Raw genomic sequence first — 20,735 nt, 5'->3', positions numbered from 1 at the left:
AAGGTGAGGTGGCACTGCACCGTGCACGGATAGCTGGTGGTCCGGGATATGTACCCAAGGAGAAGCCAGGAGCGTGACTCCGACCCAGGGGCAGCAAGGGCAGAGAGGAGCTGGGGATGCGCTTTCCCCGCAGGTTTGCTCCAGGCAAAGGCCTGCCACTGTAGGATGGATATGTAGGATGCGTAGGATCAACATCTTGCTGGTGGGACTGGGCTTCTTTCTGCTGTGCTGGGTGAAGCCGGTGCCCTGGAACAAATAATAAGTGGAAAAGTTTCTGTTCCACAATAAAAATGGGCGTCCTATGCCTGTCACAACCTGTAGTTTTCGCGGCAGTGAATGGGTTGAGATGTACCAAATCACCTTCTCGTTGGTAAAACCCTTCCTCCAGCTTGAGGTTCGGGATGCTGAAGTGGACCTCCGCTCTCTGCTGGGGCCTGTTGCCTTTTTTAAAATTCCTCTTGGGAAGCTGTCTGTAAAATACTTGAAGCAGGGGCCCAGGCTGAGTCCGCGGGTGCCGCCTGCCCCAGGGAGGTACCTGCTCTGCTCCGGAGAGCAAATGAATGTCAGAGATTTCCTGAATTGTCTGGGAAACGCGGAGTTTTTATTCATTCCTAAACTTGATAATGTGACTTTCCTTATTTGTTCCTTCCAGGGCCAGAAAAGGAAACACCGTATTTATTCTTGCTAATGTAGCATTATTGATTAAGTCATAAAGCACATATAAATACATATTGACTCATATTACATTAAAGTATCTATCACTTACTACTTGTTCCTCAATAATACTATAGTTATGTAAAAAAAATGCATTAAAATTGGCATTACCTCAAGGAAAGTAGGATCTGTCATCATTATTAATATCAGGTTTTGGCGAATAAAAGCTTTAAAAAGGACGCAGGTGTTAAAAATGGAAAACCACCTCCCTTCTCCCCGAGCAGGGACCGGATATTTCTGGCTGTACTGGTCATTCAGGCACGGGTCCCGACCTCTGCGTATTGGGCCAGTACTTTAATTTTGTCGGAAAACTTTGCTGTGGGTGATGTCCTGACTTGTGGCAGGAGGGGACGGGTATCCCTTCAGCATCGGCGCATCCCTGCAGAGCTGGGGATGTCCCTGGCTGTGGCTGGAGGGCGAGCACAGCTCTGTGCTTAGCTGGGTGTTGGAGCAAGGTGGGCAGGCGCCTGCTCCCGCAAAACTAAGCTTTTAAGCCTAAATTCAAAATGGAGATCCTCACAACCTCCAGTTAATTCTGGGGGTTCTTCCCAGAACCAGGCACCCAGCTTTCTGCCTCTCCGAAGCCTCTCAAGTGCCAAGACCGTTGTGGATTTCTAACGCCGGACAGGGAGCTGCTGGAGAGGGGACAGCAGAGGGCTACCAAGATGCTGAGGGGACTGGAACACCTCTCTGATGAAGAAAGGCTGAGGGATTTGGGTCTCTTCATTCTGGAAAAAAGGCGACTGAGGGGGGACCTTATCAACACTTATCAATACTTCAAGGGTGGGTGTCAGGAGGATGGGGCCAGGCTCTTTTCAGTGGTGCCCGGGGACAGGACAAGAGGTAACGGGCACAAACGTGACCATAGGAAGTTCCATCTCAACATGAGGAGGAACTTCTTTCCTGTGAGGGTGGCAGAGCCCTGGCACAGGCTGCCCAGAGAGGTGGTGGAGTCTCCGTCTCTGGAGACATTCCAAACCCGCATGGAGGCGTTCCTGTGCCACCTGCTGTGGGTGACCCTGCTCTGGCAGGGGGTGGGACTGGATGATCTCCAGAGGTCCCTTCCAACCCCTGCCATCCTGTGATTCTGTGGTCCTGTGTGATAGCTGTGCTCTGGCCGCACAGTGTCCCCGCGGCAGGTGCGCTGCCACGTTCAGGATGGCATCGATGGGCGGCTCCTGCTCCGGGATCCGCTGGTGCTCGGTGCCCGTGTCCCGACAAAGCTGACCGGACCTTGCAGGTCGTGTGGGCACAGAGCAAGGACTTTCCGTATTCACTGGGTGAAAGTACTGGGTCTATATGGCAACGGGTGTTTCGTGCATCCTTCAGAAAACAGGGCCAACCATCTTTTGTAATTTGAGCAGAAGAGGGACACTAATGCGGGCTTTCGGTGTCCTAAGGACAGCATCACTTCTCTGTGTTTTGAGTGAGAGAAGACCCATGTGGTTTACAAACCTGGGAGGAGGGAGGGCAGCCACAGCCATCACCCCCCGTAGGAGCAGACTCTTCTCTCCAGCCAGGACCCGAGAGCTTTGGTGCTTTCTGCTGCACCTTCTTCCTCTTGGGCACCTTCTGGCTTGGTATATTGGATTTTCGTCTCCTGGCCTTAGAAGCTGAGCTTTTTCCCCAAGTATAACCTGGGATTAAAATGCTTAAGGTGTCGGGACAGCCGGCCCGTGAATCTTGTTCAAGGATGGCGTGGTTGCTGCAGAACCGATGCTCAGTTCCTGCACTGGAAGCCACGGTGGGAGAGGGGAGATGCAGGTAGAACCCATCCAGCTGGTGGCTAGCAGCGGGAGGGCAAACCTCATTTCTAGGAGCGTAAACAGGATAGAAATTGCAGGAAGGGTGCTGAGCTTCTTACTGATGAAAACCAAGCATCTTTGGACTTTGGGGCTGGGCACGGTGGCTCCGGTGACCATTAGCAAGAAACTGAGTGTACCCAATCTCCAAAAACGCCAAGGAGCTTCTGTGGCTGCGCAGGAGGAAGGTGGCCACGGCGAGGGGCCGAGCAGGCGGTGTGCGGGACGGGCACCTTCTGCTCTGCAAAGGTTCTCCAAGGGCTGGGGTTGTGCTGCAGCTGGATCGGGCAGAGGTTTAAGGATTTCTCTTGGGTTTCAGAACCTTGGTCCTGACCAGGATTTGGCCACTGCTTCACCCAACCTGGCAGGCTGCATGCATGTGCGCTGCCTGCTTACGTACCCTACTAAATGAATAAAAACCAGAAGAGGAATTTTTTTTTTAATACGCAAATTTCTCTTTTGCAGAATGCGTTTAGCCTTTTCCGTGCAAAGAAAAAAATCCAGCAAAATACTGTCCACATGGCTATTTTATGCTTCTGCTTGTCTTTTCTTCTCTTTATAATTAGCCTAATGTGATATCTGATCCCTGCTCTTTTTAGCGTTTGTGTGCCAGTCTGACAGCACGAGCGCTGTTATTCCTTAGATAAGCTAATCACTTCTTAATGACTGGACAAGGTATCTTTATTTAACTGCATAAAGAGATTTAACTTTTCCCGTTAAGATGTGACCGCTGGTTTATGTTTTGTTAATGACATGTAACGTTGGTGTAAGGCTCAGGTGGAACACACGTGTGGAAGCGGGTTGGGGCGGCTGGTTGTAGAGAGGCTGGGGAAGGGGCAGGGAGAGGAGGAACTTGTTCGCTATTAATCAGAATTTATTAAGGAAGCCCTCTTGTGAGCCCGGCTAAATGCTGCTGCTCCACTGCCCGGCGGGTGGCCGCGGGGCTGGTGCTGCCAAAGGGGAGGTGGATTTAAGTCCCGTCACCTCCCTGGTGCTGCTGGTTGAGCACGTCCAGAAGTGCTAATTTGTAAGATTATTTGAAGTGCCGGCTGTAAGGTTATTGTAAGGGCTTAATTCTAAGATAAACACATCCCTAAACCAGGACAAGGGGCAGCGCTCGGTTAGATCCGTCCGTGAGCCGTGCATATGTAAGCCCGTCTTTCCTCATCAACCTGCTGTGTCCCCCTTTACTCTCGGAGGACAAAGCCAAGCTCAGACGCGCAGAGCTCTGCCCCCTGTCACCCCCGGCGCTGGCTGAGGGGTGCACCCTCCTGGTGCACAGGAAAGTCCAAATGCCCCCAAAGTCCAAAGGACCCCAAACCACATCGCGCAAGGCGGGGGAGAGGTTGTCCCCGCCGGCACGGTGCTGGCGGGCGGTGGGTCTGTAAGCTGGGGCCTCGGCGTGCGCTGCTGGTCGCAGGGTTGGGAACAAGGCGGCCGAATTTAAAGGCTCTGCCCTCTGTGCCCTACGATAAAGGACGCGGATGCGGAACGGACCCTTCACCCTGTCGTGCAAAAAAACCCGTGCTTTCTGGGCAAGGTTTTCTCTGTGTAAAAATGAAAGAGGAGAATGAGGCCGGTGAGACTAAATCAGAGCGTTTATCTGAGCTCGGAAATGCGAGACGTGGCCGGGAACAGCTCGGCGTTTGTGATACCTCCCGCCCCAGCTCCCTGAGCCTGCAGACGTCAAGAGGAACTGGTGTTGAACTGGTTTTCTCTCTCGTCACCCCACGCACGTGGCCTCTCAAGCTCTGGCCTCACGAGCTCACCGTGGTGCTTCGAGGCCTGCTTTCTCTAGCATCGTTTAGCCCAAAGTTCTTTTTGGAAGGCTGCAGAAGCACAGGATGGTTCCAGCGCCGAGCCCACGGCTGCCGGCACCTCCCTGGGATGGGTCTTTTTCGGGGGCAGGAGGGCAAGTGCTCAAGGGGACAGCCAGCCCCTTCATAGCATCCGAAATTGTTCTGCCGCAACTGAAGGCAACAAAAATCCTTCCTTTCTTTATTTGAAAGTTTTGTCCCTAACACTTACGAGTATCTGAAAGTGTTGGTTCGGCAGAGAATCTGTATTCCTGCCTGACAAGAAAAGGGCCAAGCCAGTCCTTGGGGTTTTAATTTTACTGGCTGACTCTAATGTCAGTCTTATCAATGATATCTTTTCTTTCCCAGTAGCATGTTCTAATAAGAAACTAAATCACGAAGACAAAAAGCTCCTGGCATCTCCATTTTGTTGGCTCCTACCTCCATCTATGGCATGTTTACAAGAAAACATTTATCGCTGGAGCACTTGCCTGCAATAAGGAAAGAGCTGATAGCAACATCTTTTAATGGGGGGGTCCTCCCCGCTCGGCTGGGCGGGCTGGAGTGCCCTCTGCCGTGCTGCACGGCCCCGTCTCCTTGGGACCAAAATCCCGACCAGCCCTAAAAACCATCCCTGGGCCGTTGGCAAGAAGGAGAAGCCGCCCGGTGGACGGCTTTGGAGGAGGGGGGGGGTCGGCTGGCTGTAGATTTGCGAGTGGGTCGTGTGAGCAGGGAGCAGAAATGGGCTTTCTGGGTGGGATTTTTAAGGGCTTTGCACCCGGATCGAGGAGCCGTCTGAGCGGGAGCGATGGCAAACGCGGTGCGTTTCAGCAATGTAGAGTTAGATTGTGGCTGATCCTCACTGAGGGCAGCAGAAAAGGGAAAAAAAAAAAAAAAAAGATATTTGGTAGTGTTGTGTATCTTCAAGAGCTCTCCGACCCCTGCACAATGACTGGGGTCTCTGACGGTGTACCGAAGCTGTGCGCAGGGCTCGTCGAACCCGAGTCCCCTCGGCTGCCTGCCTGTCAGGGGGGTTAATACCCTCTTTTGGGCACGGGAGAATGGGGGGAGCAAGAGGTCAAGTGGCTGCATGAGGCCCCGGAGGGTTTCGCTGTCGGAGCTGAAAGCCGGAGCGTGGCGTGGCGGGGAGCGCTTTGTCCGGGGCTTCAAAGACCCGTCCCTTGTAAATCCTCGCGCGCTTTCATCTCCCACTTAAAACTTGCAGTTCACTTTGTCCCTTGCGGTTTTGGCCGCTGGCGTTCCGTGAAAAGGGTCAGGAGGCTTCGGCCTCCCTCGCCCCGGGGGGGGGGAGCGTCTCCGCCGAGGAAACCCCTCCGGCCCTGGTGGGATTCAACACCCTTCCTGAATCCCACAGGGATGCGAGCAGCAAGAGGCATCTCTGGGCAATTCTGGCATCAACTGCAATAGTAATAACAATTAGCAATTATGCAGAGTTATATGCCTTTGGTGCCTATTACAGGCATCAACGAGGAGTTCTGTTTCTGTTTTCTACTTGTAGCTTGGCCTGATGCTTGCATTTTAATAGCAGATGCTGTAAGATAATTAGAGCCACTGCAGATAATACCGGGGGCGATTTGCTGCCGCACGCGGTGTGGCATGGCCAGTCGACCTTCCCGACCCCCCGCCCCCTGCCCCGGTGCGTGCCAAGGTCTTCGATGGTTGAAAGCCACGTGCCACGTAGCGTGTATTTTGGGGAAGGAGGGGAAAGAACGGGAAATGGTTTCGGCTGCCCACAGCGGGGTTGTCCTGGGATGCATCTCCGGGCGATGTGCTGGGGATGGGGTGGTGGGTACCACCGTGGAGCCGTGGGGCCCACGGGGATCGGCGCTACCCTCTCCTTACCTGCCGCGCTCTCCGGAGTTGGAGCTGCTAGAAACAAACTCGGAAACGAGGGCTGGGAGGTTGCAAAGGCTCCCCCCGGGCTCCGCCGAGCCGCAGCGCTCCCTCTTCGCCGGCGCCGGGGAGCAAACGCGCATTTCCCGAGGAGACGAAATGCGGATCTGCGCTTCGGCTTCTCCTCCCTTCCTCCAATTCCCCCAGAAAAAAAAATTTAAAAAAAAAAAAAAATGGTTAATGTAATATTACATCAGATTGTACTCCAAGGAGCAGAAAGCCAATTTTGGGGGAATGTGAGCCAACCTACATTTAACCGGGATGCTGATATTTACTGTTGCAGTGATCCGGGCCCGTAGCATGGGTGAAGTCACTGGCTGGGGATTCAAAGTCCAATTAGGCAGTGTTAATAGAGGAGGCGGCGATGCTTCATTGAGAGAAATTACTAAAATTGTACTTTTAGGACAGTCAATTAGCTGTGTTTTGACAAAGCAACAAAAAGATGAAACCGAAGCCCTTGAAAAAAAAAAAAGAATGAGAGAATTCAGAGGGAACATGTCTGTTTGGGGAATCCTAATATTTTTTGTTGAAATCATTAAGTGAAATTAAATACTATTTTAAACCAAAGGGATAGAATATCTAATTAAGATAGAAAAAAGGTTTGGGGAAGGGTATTGCTGAGGGGATTAGAGGAATGGTTTACAATTCATGTTGACTGAGGCGGGGCCCCCTGAATATATTAGGGATATTAGTAACGGGGATGGGAAAAATCTCTCGACAAGCTGAAGTTGAGGGAGGGTTTCTTTAGGGTGACTCCAAGGCTCCTGGACTCCAGAGGGAAGTGTGGGAATGAAGCCAGGGAAATGAGGGAGATGGAGGATGAGGCATCGGAGCCGTGCCGGGGCTTGCACGGCCCCGGGATGGCCAAGCAGAAAGGGGCAGGAGGATCCGGAGTGTCCAGGGTAACCTGGGTGGTGGGAGCAGGGAAGCCGGTGGGACCGTGGACCCCATGGGGCACGCCCCGTGTCCCTGGTGGATGCGGGATGCTGCGGGAGCCCATCCCCGAGCCCCGGCCGAGCTGGTGGCAGATTCCCCCTGGACGGTGGGTGGCAGGATGCTCGAGTGCCTTCATTTGCTCTCTGTCGATCTGGTCGTGTTTCTCCTAAGGCTTGAATTTCTGCTCTGTGCTTATGTTTATAGAATAGAATCATGGAATCGTTTTGGTTAGACGAGACCTTTAATATCATCAAGTCCAACCGTTAACCTGGCACTGCCAAACCCACCGCTAACCCAGGTCCCTCAGCACCACGTCTACACGTCTTTTAAACACCTTCAGGGATGGTGACTCCGCCACTTCCCCGGGCAGCCTGTTCTCATGCTTGGCAACCCTTTTGGTGAAGAAATTTTTCCTAATATCCATCCCAAACCTCCCCCTGGCACAACTTGAGGCCGTTTCCTCTTGTCCTATTGCCAGTTATTTAGGAGAAGAGACTGACCCCAGGAGCTGGTCTTAGACCGGCGTGTTCCTCGGGAACAGAGGCCGGGGTGATGGGCTGGGGGTCCCTCCCGGCCATTTCTGTGATGGTTTGCGAGACTCTTGCCACCATCAACCCCTCGAGCAAAGCCCCAGTGCATGGGGAAGGCTGGCCGGGAAGGGCAGGAGGTTTCTCTGGCAATTTCTTTCTAACTTAGGATGATGTCCCCATGTTCTGCATCCAGCGCTCCAGAGGCTCCCACTCTTAACACACAGCTCCGGTAAAACTCTTCCGCCTAAAGGCCTCTCCTAAAGAACTCCGTTTTTTGACCTATATCATCATATTGTTTAATTCATTTCATATACAGAGACAGTTAGTGAAATATGCATGCTATATTATATTAAAGAGAAATGTAACCTTCAATTGGTATCTGATGTGCACTTTGCAATAACTGCTATTAGTTGTCTATAAAACTCCTAGACATCATTTGATTTTATTGCCATTATATTATTTTACTTGGGAACATATAGAAGGAGTGGTGATTGCAGGTCTTCAAGTGCTTACTGGGAAATATTTAACACGGAATGTTTTATTTATTAGCATAAAGAGACACAATGGATTGTTGGTGATTAAAGTGATGATACTGCTGCCATACTTGTCAAAAATATAGACCTAATTCAATAGAAAGGCGACAGTCAGTCTCCGTGTTGATCTATGCTGAAGCAAACTGCCTCTGAAAGCAGTACAAAGCCTGAATTGGCCTCTTAATTTTATGCTCTAGGGCATAGTATAAAAAAAGGGAATTCTTTCTAAGTGCCTGTAATTGCATGTTACCAGAACCTAAAATATAAGCCAAATTTTTGAAATTATAAGTGTTAAGCTTTCCATTTCAATTCCTTCCCCTCCTCCTCCGAAAAAAAAAAAAATATCATCAAAACAAAAGAGAGCTTTAAAATGCCTCGCTATCCCGCATCATTAATAAAATATACAGCGTACTTAGCCTTTAATTGCAAATGTACATTTTGAAAGAAAAGACTTTTTAAAAAAAAAAAAAAAAATCGTTTTCCTTCTCTCCCAGCCGTCCAGTGCCGGAGCCGGGGACCCGCTCGTCCCAGCCAGCCGTGCCACCCTCTATTTTGAAACGGTGTTTTTCCAACAGCAGCAACCTCCTGCGTGTTTCGGGTCTGCCGGCGTGGGCTGGAGTATTGTTTCCCTCCCTTAAATGGGTAAGGCTTTAAAGTCGGTAAGTCGTGCAGGTGAGACGGGCCTTGCTAAGCCCCCTGTATCAACAGGAGGGAGCCAGCCCAGCGGAAAAAAAAAGTCAAATACCCGCCTCGCACACGGCTCTGTGTTTACAACTTCACTCCTCCGAGCAGACAGCAGGAGGAAAAAAAAAAAAAAAAAAGATTAACCATTTTGTACACTTGATGGCTTCATTGGACAGGCAATAAATCAATACAATTGAATTGGAGAAGATAGTGTTCAAATGCTATTATCTGTCTCGCTGTTATTGAGCTGGGATCCTCGGACTGACTTACAGAGATCCCTCCACCACCTCCAGGATTCCCTTCCCCGGGAAACCTGCGGGTTTCGACCTGCTCCAGGGCTCGCCCCAACCCTGCGGGCAGTCCTGCGCTTTCCTGCAGATGTCGTGTTTTTGGGGTTCGTTACCCAAAACCCCATCCTTTTGGGGTTTGTCACCCAAACCCCATCGCTTTTGGGTTTGCTGTGACATGGTTAGGTTGTTACGGGTGCAGGCAGGGAATCATCTTAAATGCTAACGCTGGTGAAAGAAACCGGACTTTTAACGCTGGAGGAGAAACCTGTTGGCAGAGCCGAGGGTGGCAGTGCCGTGTGCCCCAGGGGGATGTTTCCAGGGCTGGAAGCAGGGGCTTTGGAGAGCTAATCTGGTCCTCTGCGTCTTTGCTTTTGCCTTCCAGCGGCGAGATGGCCAGCCAAGGTCCGGCTGGCACAGTCCCTCCAGCCGTCGGCATTTATTTATTCAGCGATTTTATCCAAAGGAATGTCGGTGCCCGTATTTCCATAGCTTTCCAGGAAAGATGATGGCACTGTGAAGTTTTTTTTTTTGCAGAACAGTCATTCGTAACAGCTTCAGATAAGCAAAAGGCCGGATTTAATGTTGATTAAATGGGTCTGATTGCAGCAAAGTTGCTGCTAAGTTGTACTTCCGTCAACGAAAGGTAAATCAAGCCAAAACTTAAACGCTGCAAGGACCGTTTTAAACACCGCTGATTCCAAGGCTTCACAAATGTGTTGTTAGCAAAATGTTCTGTTTCTCTAATATTTAATATTTTAAAGTCGCCCTTACGTGGTGGCATAAAGGTTAAAAAGTCTTTTGTTTACAGGTGAAATCCCCGCTCCTCCTGCTCTCCTAGATCTTTTCCCAGCCCCGATAATTTGATCTATTTTCCCTTCGCCATATGCAATTTCAGAGTGCCCTCTGGTGTACAGACATCCCCAACGCATCGCCCTGGCTCACGCCTCTTCCCTCTGACAAATCCACTCGCTCGTAGCACTTCGATTTATTTCCCCCCATTGCTTCACCCTTCCTACGAGGGGGAATCAGACCCACGTGCGAGTCCCCATCCTGTAAAGGCACTGACATGAGCCTAGCTTGGGTACCCTGGGAGCTCCCCGACGTCTCGTTAGTTAACGAAGGGCTCTGCCTACCTGATGGCACAACCAGAGCCCAAAACTGTGATGGAAACGGTCTGATGTTGCCACTGAGGAGAAAAATACCTGGACCGTGGGCCCTTGATTGAGTCGGAGAAGGAGCTTGTCTCAGCGGTGACACTCCTCTGGGGCTGGTGCCACCAGGGGAGGTGAGCCTCGCTGCTCGAGCGTGGCTGCAGAACTGATCCCTGTTTCCCAATGTATTAACAAGAAATAAGTGAGCCAAGATAATCCTTGCTCTGTCTCCTGTGGACTGAACATACCTAAAGGATGAGGTTCTTACGCCGACTAATGACATTTCTATCTAATCCCTTTTTTCATGACATGCAGTGACTTTTTTTTTTTTTTTTTTTTTTAGGATCTATTCCTGTTGGAAACATCTCTATAACGATGCTACGTCTTGTAAAACAAAACCAGTGGAGCCTCTGTGGACCAGAGGCTACGCACCCTTCAGCGGTATAGGGAGGAGCAGGCGCGTTATGGGATGGTGTTGGGAGGACCAGTGGAGGTACCATGGCTCTGCAAGGACCTTGCATGCTGGTGGCAGGTAACAATAATGCCAGGTCTAACAAGTGGGTGTCTGGGACCCCCTCAGTTGACCTTTGCTTCCTTACGGCCCACATACACATTGTGGGCTTGCACCTGATTGGAACTGCTTCTGTTCAGGTTGGGTTTGATGGGACCTGTTGATGGACGCCACAATGGCCATGACAGAGCACAGAGGGACGCCATGGTGGACCTCAGGGAGCTTGTGGCGCTCATCCGTCTGCTCTCCTGCTCAGCTCCAGCACAGCCACGTGCTGCTTGTTCCGAGGGATGCCCCGGGCACACGGGAGGTGTCCCTGCCACGTGCCAGGACTGTTTGCTAGACAGGAACGTACAAGAGTGATGAACTATCCTGCAAGCAAGCGCAACACAATGACAGCACGTGGGTGACACTAACTTTAGGAGTGCCAAGCGCTAATTGACCTGTCAACAGCTAGCTAGTAAAGGTGTTCCTGGGACAGACCTTCCCACCTCAACGCTCCGCTGGCCAAAGAAGCTGGAAGGATTCTGGGCTCTTGCTGAGGTGACAGAAATGGCAGATGATAAGTAAAGTGACTGACGAGTGCTGCTTTGTAATTAAATGTTAAAAGGCACCACAACCAAGGTAAATTAAATTGACGAGCCCAACCTGGCAGCAGCAGGAAGCTGCCAAGATGTGAGCAGTACATCTGGTTGTACCAGACCAGTTAGTGTTTTGACTTAACAAAACAAAGTGAAGATCTTGGCAAAGAGGCAAAGAGTTCCACAGAAGCATTGCCAAATAGATTTGCAAAAAGAGAGCAAAGCCTGAAAAAGCGCGGTACAAGACAGATGGGAACTCTTATTTTGAGGTCGCTGCTAGCACTCAGACTTCCAAATTTCAGATGAAATTGAAGAAGTGTTGGAAAATCATCTCTTTCTTCCTGAGGAAGCTAGAAACCCTCTTTCTCGTAAAGGAAGTTCGATGTTCTTTTGAGAACTAACATCCCATTGGACCACCCCAACCACCGGTAAACCCATCACCTGCTTTTCAAAAGTCCGAGTCACACAGACATGCACCGTTCGTGACCAACTGGTTACCAGCCAGCTCCCAACTGGTGTGGGAAATGCAGAGAATTAAACAGGAGGTCCACATGGTTTTCCTTTGTGTCATCCAGGAGTCAAGAGAGTTGGGTAACTTGGCCGCTGTATGTAACTGCTCTGGGGATTAGTTTTCCTCACTGTAGGATGAAGCTGTGAGATGAGCATCAAGATGGTCATGTGATATTCCGTCACCTTTCGGTCTCGACCTGCTGCAAATTATCACCAGCAGTAAAACCTAGAGACTTCATTTGAAGTCGGGTTTCCAATGTAGGTGACAGTACAAGGATGTAGGAGCCCCTGCCATAACTGAACCGTCTTCCACTGTGGGACTGTCAGAGATGGCTACGCCTGGATGAAATGGCCGGCCAAAATATCCTAAACCTCTGATGCCAGACCTGGGACCCCACTGCAGTGTGTGACCAGCCTCGAAACTGAACTTGATTCTGTATCTGGGTCTCGTAACCAGCACTGCAGTGCGTATTGGGCTGCAGTCAAGCCCGGGCCGAAGGGCTCTTGAGCTGCAGGTCTGCTTGGAACATCTGTCATGGAGCCTGGGCTGAGGAGCCCCTCGCCTCCTCCCTCTTTGGAGCAGATGAAATGCTCAGCCAGCCCGCTGCCTGGTCCCCAACAGTGGCTGGAAGAAATGTTTAGGAGCAGGTGAAGGTTACAGCGATGTTTTCCCTAGAATATCTTCCCAAGCTGTTCAAGGACTTCTTGAGCCACAGCATGTTGTCTTTTGTCTACCTGACCCTCCCCCCCACCCCCTTGACTGATTTTTCTTTGACGCGTGTACCCAATGCACGTGACGTTTTGGTGTCCCCAGCGTCCTGTGGCAGTGACTTCTACAGTTCTGCAACGTGGTGGGTGAGGATCTGCCGCCTCTTTTTTTTTTTTTTATTTAATCTGCCACCTACAAGTTTCATTTGATGCCCTCTATTTCTCGTATTAGGAGAGACAGCAGACAGTTATTTCTCGTTCTCCATGCTTCTTGTTATTGAATAGCCCTTTATTTTGTGTTTTTCCACAACAGGACTATTGCTACCTATAGTAGTAGACGAGTTGTAGTTGTACCCTGCATTCATACACTGACCTAATGATATTTTCTGATTCTCCCCCAGTGATTCCTAACATGCAGTTTGATTTTTTTGACCTTTGCAATGCTTCAGACCGATCGTAGAGCTGTGTGTTACATCTCTAAAGTCACATTTGTGACCAGAGATCAGACCAGAGCCCATTGTTTCATCCGGAAAATTTTCACAAACTGTAGTTTGAAAATGTGATAAATGTTCATTTTTTCAGTAAATATCTTTGTCCAAAAGCCTCTGGAAGCCTATAAGCATACAAGCATCTATATGTATAAGGATATAAGGTGAACTGAGGATATTTTATGTGCAGGAGCCAGTAAACCACCCTGGAATGCTGCTGCGATGCTTAAAAATTTCATGCCGCTACCCCAGCTGGGCAAATATAACCCAGAATGCGGAATGGCTTATTACTGTTGCCTACATTAGAGAAGCTCAGTAAAGTCCAGGAAAGAAAGTGATTTACGGGGATGGCTTTAAACATCCGTCTTGCTCTTTTTCAAGATTCTGAAGGGGTTTCTTTTGAAAGACCTTTCCCAAGCTGAGAGCTGCGATCCAGATCTTGGTGTATAACCACATGGCTCCAGGCTGGGAACGCGGACCTGTTTTAGCCTCACGAGCAAATAGAAATATAAGAGCTCGCCACGCGTATCTCACGTAGTATGGTTTTCCTGGCCATGACTTTGACACTGGAGGAGGTGCCTGCTGCGTCAAAATTCCTTACCATGAGCAGTCAAAAACGTGATGTCCTTTCGTTTCCTTCCCTGCAGCATCCTCAGCTTGCAAGGTGCCCTGATGAAGAGTCAAGGAACCGAGAGAATGCAGTAGTGAAGTAGAGAGGGTTGCAATTGCCCTGGTTGGGAAAAAAAAAAAGACATAAAATGATACTGCCAGCGACGTGACGTCCTTCTGTCTTTATACCTGGCATGGGGGCCCTGGAGAGTGTTGTGGGTGAAACGCAGCACTGCAGGAGGTGGGATGATAAGAAAACATCGTCCTCTCCAGGTTAGTGTGCAGATTCTGCAGATTTATATTTTTGTGGGGTTTTTTTTTGCGGGTAGGGGCGATGGGGAAAGGAGCAGAAGGGCTCGCTGCATGCTGGAGATGTGGAGCTGCCCGTCTGCCTGCTGCTCTAAGTTGGGAGACGAGAAATAATGTTGGCCGTGCTTTTGACCCTCTTGACATCTGTATTATCAGCTACATACACCAGTGGGATCTGGGGGACAAAACGTGACCTTTGACTGGTGTGCTTGGGGTCCTTACACAACGTGTGAGCAAGGTCAAACACAGCAGAGAACCAAGGGAAGGATAAGGGAGGATTATTTTCTTTCCCGGAACAGCTTTCTTCTGAATGTGGAAGCTGTGAGAGGTGCCCAGCAAGGCAGAAAAGATTCTCGCTGAGCCAAACGGGGTCTGGCACGCAACTCAGTGCTGTTTATTGACCTGCGAGTTAATTTGGATCACCCCATCCCCGCTCAGAGGTCTGCGACCGTGGCTGGGTGCCCTCAGCCTCCACCATGCAAGACCTTCTAGTAAGCGACCTTCTAGCAGGAAAAGTGTAGCTAAGCACAGACAAACCTCATCTGGGAGACCCGAAGGAACGTATGGTATGTGGGAGATAAGGCAGCCAGGGCTGTGGGAAGCTGATTTGGGGTCACTAGATGGTGCTGTTGATCTTGGTATGAGAACAGGCAGCTCAGAAGAGCGAATCTTGTACCCAGAGCATCTACCCAAAATTACAGTTGACCGACAGTGTCTTACATGCCTCCCAAACATTGAATGGAGCCGCACTTCAGGCTCTGACAGCGAAGCTATAGAGATGGAGGAGTACAACAAACACAGGAAAATCAGGAATTGGACAAGCGCGTGCTGCGGTCCCACCCCATGGCCTTCGCTCTGCCCTACCCAGAGCTTGCAGGAACCATGGGGGAGAATATTTTGAAGTCTGTACTGTAAAAGAAGTAGATGTGAAAAGTGACCAGAACAGGCTCTTTTACGTGGAGTACCATGTATTCTCCCCTCTCTCCATGGCCTTGGTCGCCTCTAGGTGGTCATCAGAACTCATGCATGTCGGCAGTGATGCAGAGCATTATTTTGGAATTAAGTTGATTGGGTTTAACAAGCAGAGAAATGCCGTGGGCTGGCCGCAGGTATAGTAGGAGTGTAGAGCGGCAAATGATATTCCAGGGGGAGACATTGTAGACAAGCTCAAGGGGCAAGGGCGTCCGGCATCATTGGAGCAGGGTAACTGAAACGGTGACGTGTAGTCTGCCTTGCCAGCGGTACACATCCATGGCTTGTGGGGCTCTTCACTGACATACTCCTGCCTGAGACATCTCAGCACCACCAACTCCAAACTTTTACTGCTCTTTCTACTGGGAGGTGGTCTCGCCTTTGGGACCAACAGGGCACGGAAAGTTTCAAAGTGTGTTGATTTTTAGGGCAAATTTTTTTCCAGGAAAAAAAAAATAATCCAGAAAACAGCGCAGGAGAAGCAATCTGTGCATAAGACACGCCCTGGAGTCACGGTTCCTGCCCTGGAGTCACGGTTCCCAGGGAAGAAACAGCACCTGGGAGCGCCCATAGGATCCTTGACCTAAAACGTTGCTTGCTGCGAAGCAGTGTATGTGCACAATACAGAGAAATTGGTGGCATTCAGTTTATCTGCTGATTATGTCCTGTTTAAGGACCAGAGACCTTCATTTGGTAAGGACTGTCCTGAATATTGGCAAGGGGTAGTGAAAATGTTCAGGATACTGTTTCCCCTTGAATTGTACCTGGTAGACAGTTTTTCCCTCTTCTCTTTAAAGGTATGGCTCTAGCGCACGTCCAGCGTGAAGCCAGGCAAGCAGAGACAGCTCATTCCTGCATCAGGTCATATAACTCGATGGGAGAAGCATCCTTCTTATACCCTCCCTCCCTTCCCAAAGTGTGGCCGTGCCAACCCAGATACTCCAACATCTAGCTCCCGTGACACTCAGAGCCCTGACCTGGTCCATCAAGTGTTGATATGGTCCAAGTCACTACAAAAATCCAACTTAGACTGTTTATTATTGCAAATACTTGGCTGACATCCAGGCTACTACCACCATTGGGGCTTGAGTAGAGCCATATCTGAACCTCAGCTGCACGCAAAAAGACCAAGTGTACAATTCCGATCTCTTTTTGTTAAGGGACCTATATTCAGATACATGTTGCAGTATCTCTAAATTAGAACTAATTTTCCCATACTCAAGGCTTGATCATTCATACCAAATTTTTAAAACCCTATGTCTGTTGGTATGACTTTCAGAGTATTTAAGAAATTAAAAAAAAAAAAAAAAAGAAGAAGCAAACAAGATAAATTTCAGGCTACCTCAAGTTTTATTGTTGTGACGCTTACGCCTGGTGTCATCTAGCTGCGTAACCCGAGTGCCTTCCTTGTGAGCATCCTGGCTGGTCTGTCGTTCCTCCCTTTTAGGGAAGAATGTCTGAAATCAGGCCCTAACATTGAGAAGGATGCCTTGAAAGCTCTATGCAAGAACATAGCAGAGATGGAGCTGCACCAGCACGTGCTGTCACGAGCACGTAGGGCAGGTCGTCGGCCTGCCTTGGCTCCCCTTCCAGTATGCAGCTTTCTCCAGTGCTGAAGGATCTTCCGGTGCAGACCTTCATGCTGCTCTGCATAAATAAAATGTTACAGGCAAAGCCGGGGGTGGAACAGACAGTACATTAAGGAAGGATGATGAAGAAAAGTTCTAGCGTCCACCCATGGCAGGATCAGCAGTCAAAAGCAGACTGCAGGCAAGAAAGAAGGCAACCAACGAAGGATGGTCTTCCATCACATCTCCCTGTCCTCAGCTGGCTGGAAACCCACCTGGAAGTGGAGGGAAATTATAATCATAGAATGAATCAGAATGGTTAGAGTTGGAAGGGACCTTAAAGCCCAGCCAGTGCCACCCCCTGCCCTGGGCAGGGACACCTCCCACCAGCCCAGGTTGCTCCAAGCCCCGTCCAACCTGGCCTTGAACCCCTCCAGGGATGGGGCAGCCACAGCTTCTCTGGGCAACCTGGGCCAGGGGCTCACCACCCTCACAGCAAAGAACTTCTTCCTCAGATCTCAGCTAAATCTCCCCTCTTCCGGTTTAAAACTGTTCCCCCTTGTTGTATCGCTCCACTCCCTGTTAAAGAGGCTTTCTGCACCTCTCCTGTAGGCTCCTGGAAGGGGCTCTAAGGTCTCCCCGGAGCTTTCTCTTCGCCAGGCTGAACCCCCCCAGCTCTCTCAGCCTGTCCCCACAGCAGAGGGGCTCCAGCCCTCCCAGCATCTCCAGGGCCTCCTCCGGCCCCGCTCCAACAGCTCCATGTCCTTCTGCTGTTGGTGCCCCAGAGCTGGAGGCAGCACTGCAGGGGGGTCTCACAGAGCGGAGCAGAGGGGCAGAATCCCCCCCGCCTCGCCCTGCTGCCCACGCTGCTGGGGATGCAGCCCAGGCTGCGGGGGGTGGTGGTTTCTGGGCTGCCTGCGCACATTGCCGGGGTGTGTCGAGCTTCTCATCCATCAACACCCCCAACTCCTTCTCCTCAGGGCTGCTCTCCACCTTGAGGACAACTCTTCTCAAAGCCACCCCACAAGGCAGAGCAGCTCTCAGCTGTGCCGCACCTCCGCGTTTAGGGCACAGGATGGTCTGGGAGCCTGGGATGATCTAACGGCTACAGGAGAGCTCTGCCCTTGCTGCCATGCTGGGACGGCGTCCTGCTCCTGATGCCAGGTACCGCTAATGGTACACCAATGATAATAGCTCGTGCCTCCCTTGTGCTGCCCCGTCCGATGCTCGGCATCTGCAGTTATTTCAGGTTAAATTGAAATATCTGGATTTTCAGGTTTGACAGTAGACTTTTTGATGTCAAGGAAGGCTAAGCATTTTGATGCCTTTTAAGATTTTTGGCCCGGAGTTCATTAGGGAAGAAATTATTGACCGGTGAAAGGAGGAGGAGCCCGGTGAAGATGTTATGTGACAGCTATGTGGCAACGCAGCTGAAGATTATGTCATTATGCCAGCGTGTAAATTAAGATTGCATAGGAAATCTTTATTGTATCTGTAGCTTCTGATTGCTTGACTGCAACTGTGCTGCGGCTTTAACCGTGTTTAAAATGCAATTTCCTAACTTTTGTAAAAGCTTACTAAAAAGAGAATTCCATTAAGGGAAACCATGTTGACTCCGATTTCTTCCTCAATTCTCCCTGTACAGCTATTTCGAAATCACTTGTAAGCTTTTTCAGCTACGCTGAGTATTACATTGCGTGGAGTTGAGCATAGTAACATGATCGATATTGTAATGGACTTCTCATCCTAGTACATGGCAGAAATAATAAATGTCATGATATATGACAGCCCTTCTAAAGCCCTGTGGAGCCAAACAAGACGCAGTAAGCATATATCTCCTACTTCTACCCCTGTTTTGCTTCTCTGTGTCTGTCCTTTGTTTCCTCCCACATTTATTTCCTCAGTAATGGAAGACTGTAATTGAATTAAAAGCGACTCAGTACGCACAAGAACACGCTGCGGCTGCACCGCTCCCCGCCCTGACAGCGCTGGACGGACTTCTGTAACGGCAGTCTGCCCTGTGAGCCGCTCAGCGCCGCGTGGGGCAGGTTTTTGGGCGGTTTTGACCAGTAGCCATGTACTCCTGTGGGCGTTACACCAGGTAAATGTACGTGCAAGCAGCCGCAGCCTTTCGCCATTACCATTCACCTTCCCGCTCCAGCCTGTCTCTCGCCGGGGTGATGCCAACACTTCGTTTTAAATCTTGATACTAGTTCCCATTTTCAAGCCAAATCAAACAAACGGCTTGTCTGCATCCGTACAGCTCCTCTTGGTTGAGATGTCCCATTAATTAGTGATGCCGTTCTGTCGGTGACACCAGCCGCCACACTCAGCGGGTTTCCCTGCCTCTGCCGCTTCACCACTCCCGGTGCACGTCTTCTCCTCGCCAAACTGCCACGCTTCCCACTTTAAGGACCACCCTTAGAAGTAATTGCTCCTTAAAGATAAAAAGAAATGACCGAAACCAAAGGTTAGAAAATGAAATAAACACTGTTCCTTCCCTGGTTTCCTAGGGAGATTTGAAGTGGGGTAAACGGGAAGGGTGGTTCGTGATGCTGAAGGGACGGCCCTGCTCTCCTCTTGTTTGACTTTGACACCCGTCAGGGTGTTATTTCTATACCTGCAAACGGTGCACAGGCTGCAAATTAACAATGTTTCTACTAGAGGATGTAAAGGAAGACAAAAAAAAATAATTGTTAGTTTTTCTGGTTTTGCTTACATACTCTTGTCGCACGCTACAAGCGTGTTGCCTCACATTTAAGCAAAGGGAAGGGCTGGTAAGAAGATGAGAAGAGGAAAAAAACCTCACTAATTTTAACCCATATCAGCATTTCCAAATCAGATGTAATTAGTATCGGTTACTGCGCTGCTGTAGTAAACTGGCTCAGACAAACTGCAGGGACGGTGCCCTCGCAGTGTCACCCGTGTGGGTGTCATGGTGAGCAGGGTGCCGGACCGGGTGACCTCCAGGCAAAATTTTGCCTTCCGGGCAAAATTATCCTGTGACTCCGAAAGGGGGTTCTCACAGCAGCCCAAAGCCCCGTCCTCACTCAGCTGCTCTACTATTTATTCCTATACCTTGTTCTCACACACAAGTCAATTTTATTATTATTGTATTTTAGTCAGCCCGTGGCGATCCACTCGACAACACCTCGGCAGACGATCTGCTTTAATGTTAACAGGATCGTAGGGGGACGTATCCTGGCGAGCCCATGGCTCAGGTAACCTCCTATTCGGAAAAAAATAATCGTATCTTGCAAACAGGAGACTTTACATTTGAAAAGAAGCTGAATATATACGTATCGTGGAACTGGATTTGCTGTTTTTCAAAGAGGTGAGCTTTGTGGGAGATTGAGAAAGAAGGTGAATGCCACCTTTTGACAGGTAAGATTCTTTTACCACTGCGTCGGTTCTTTTTTGTTTCCATTTGTCTCATTTTCAGCAACAGAATTTCTTACTTTATGAATATGAATGCAGATGCTGTGAATACAAACCACGCCTTTCAAATTAATGGCGAGCCATGAGCACTAAGAGGCTGTATACTTTTGTTTTTTGAAGAGTGTGTGTTCAGGTAAAAGTAATTTTGAGATGAGCTAATTTACAGCGCCTGACACATCAGACTTTTACAGATCAGCCTCCGGACACGAGGACAGCCTGGAACAGCGACTCGAAGGTGTGCCCTGCCCAGGGCCAGTGATGTATGTGTGGTAATGTGTAAGCGAGCGTTTTCGGAGCTTGTGGCTCTTACTACAAAAAAAAAAAAACCAACCTGATTTTTGTGTTATGACACGCAGCTGTCCCCATGTGCCAATTCACACGGAAAAATTCCGCCCCACCACATACCAGCTGAAAAGGGGTTCCTAAAATATCGTTGCTGCCTGGTCCTCAGAGCCCAGTGGCATGGGGAGCAATAACTCAGAACGGCAGCTCATCCTAACAGGTACGGAGACCAGGAGTGCTTTTTTGTTTGTTTTTTTTTTTTTTTTATCAAAGCTGACGGGAGCCGTCAGCTCGTGGCACAGGCAATAGAGCAATACGGAGGGTACCTCTCGCTGCAACAGGGCCTTGCTCTGTGCGGAGGAGCAGGGGCAGACGCAGCTCATCGCCTTGCTCAAGCTCCGTGGCTCGG

Source organism: Chroicocephalus ridibundus, chromosome 11, assembly GCF_963924245.1.
Source record: "Chroicocephalus ridibundus chromosome 11, bChrRid1.1, whole genome shotgun sequence".
Classification (NCBI taxonomy): Eukaryota; Metazoa; Chordata; class Aves; order Charadriiformes; family Laridae; genus Chroicocephalus; species Chroicocephalus ridibundus.
The sequence above is the reverse complement of the archived record's forward strand: the minus strand, read 5'-3'. Positions refer to the sequence as shown.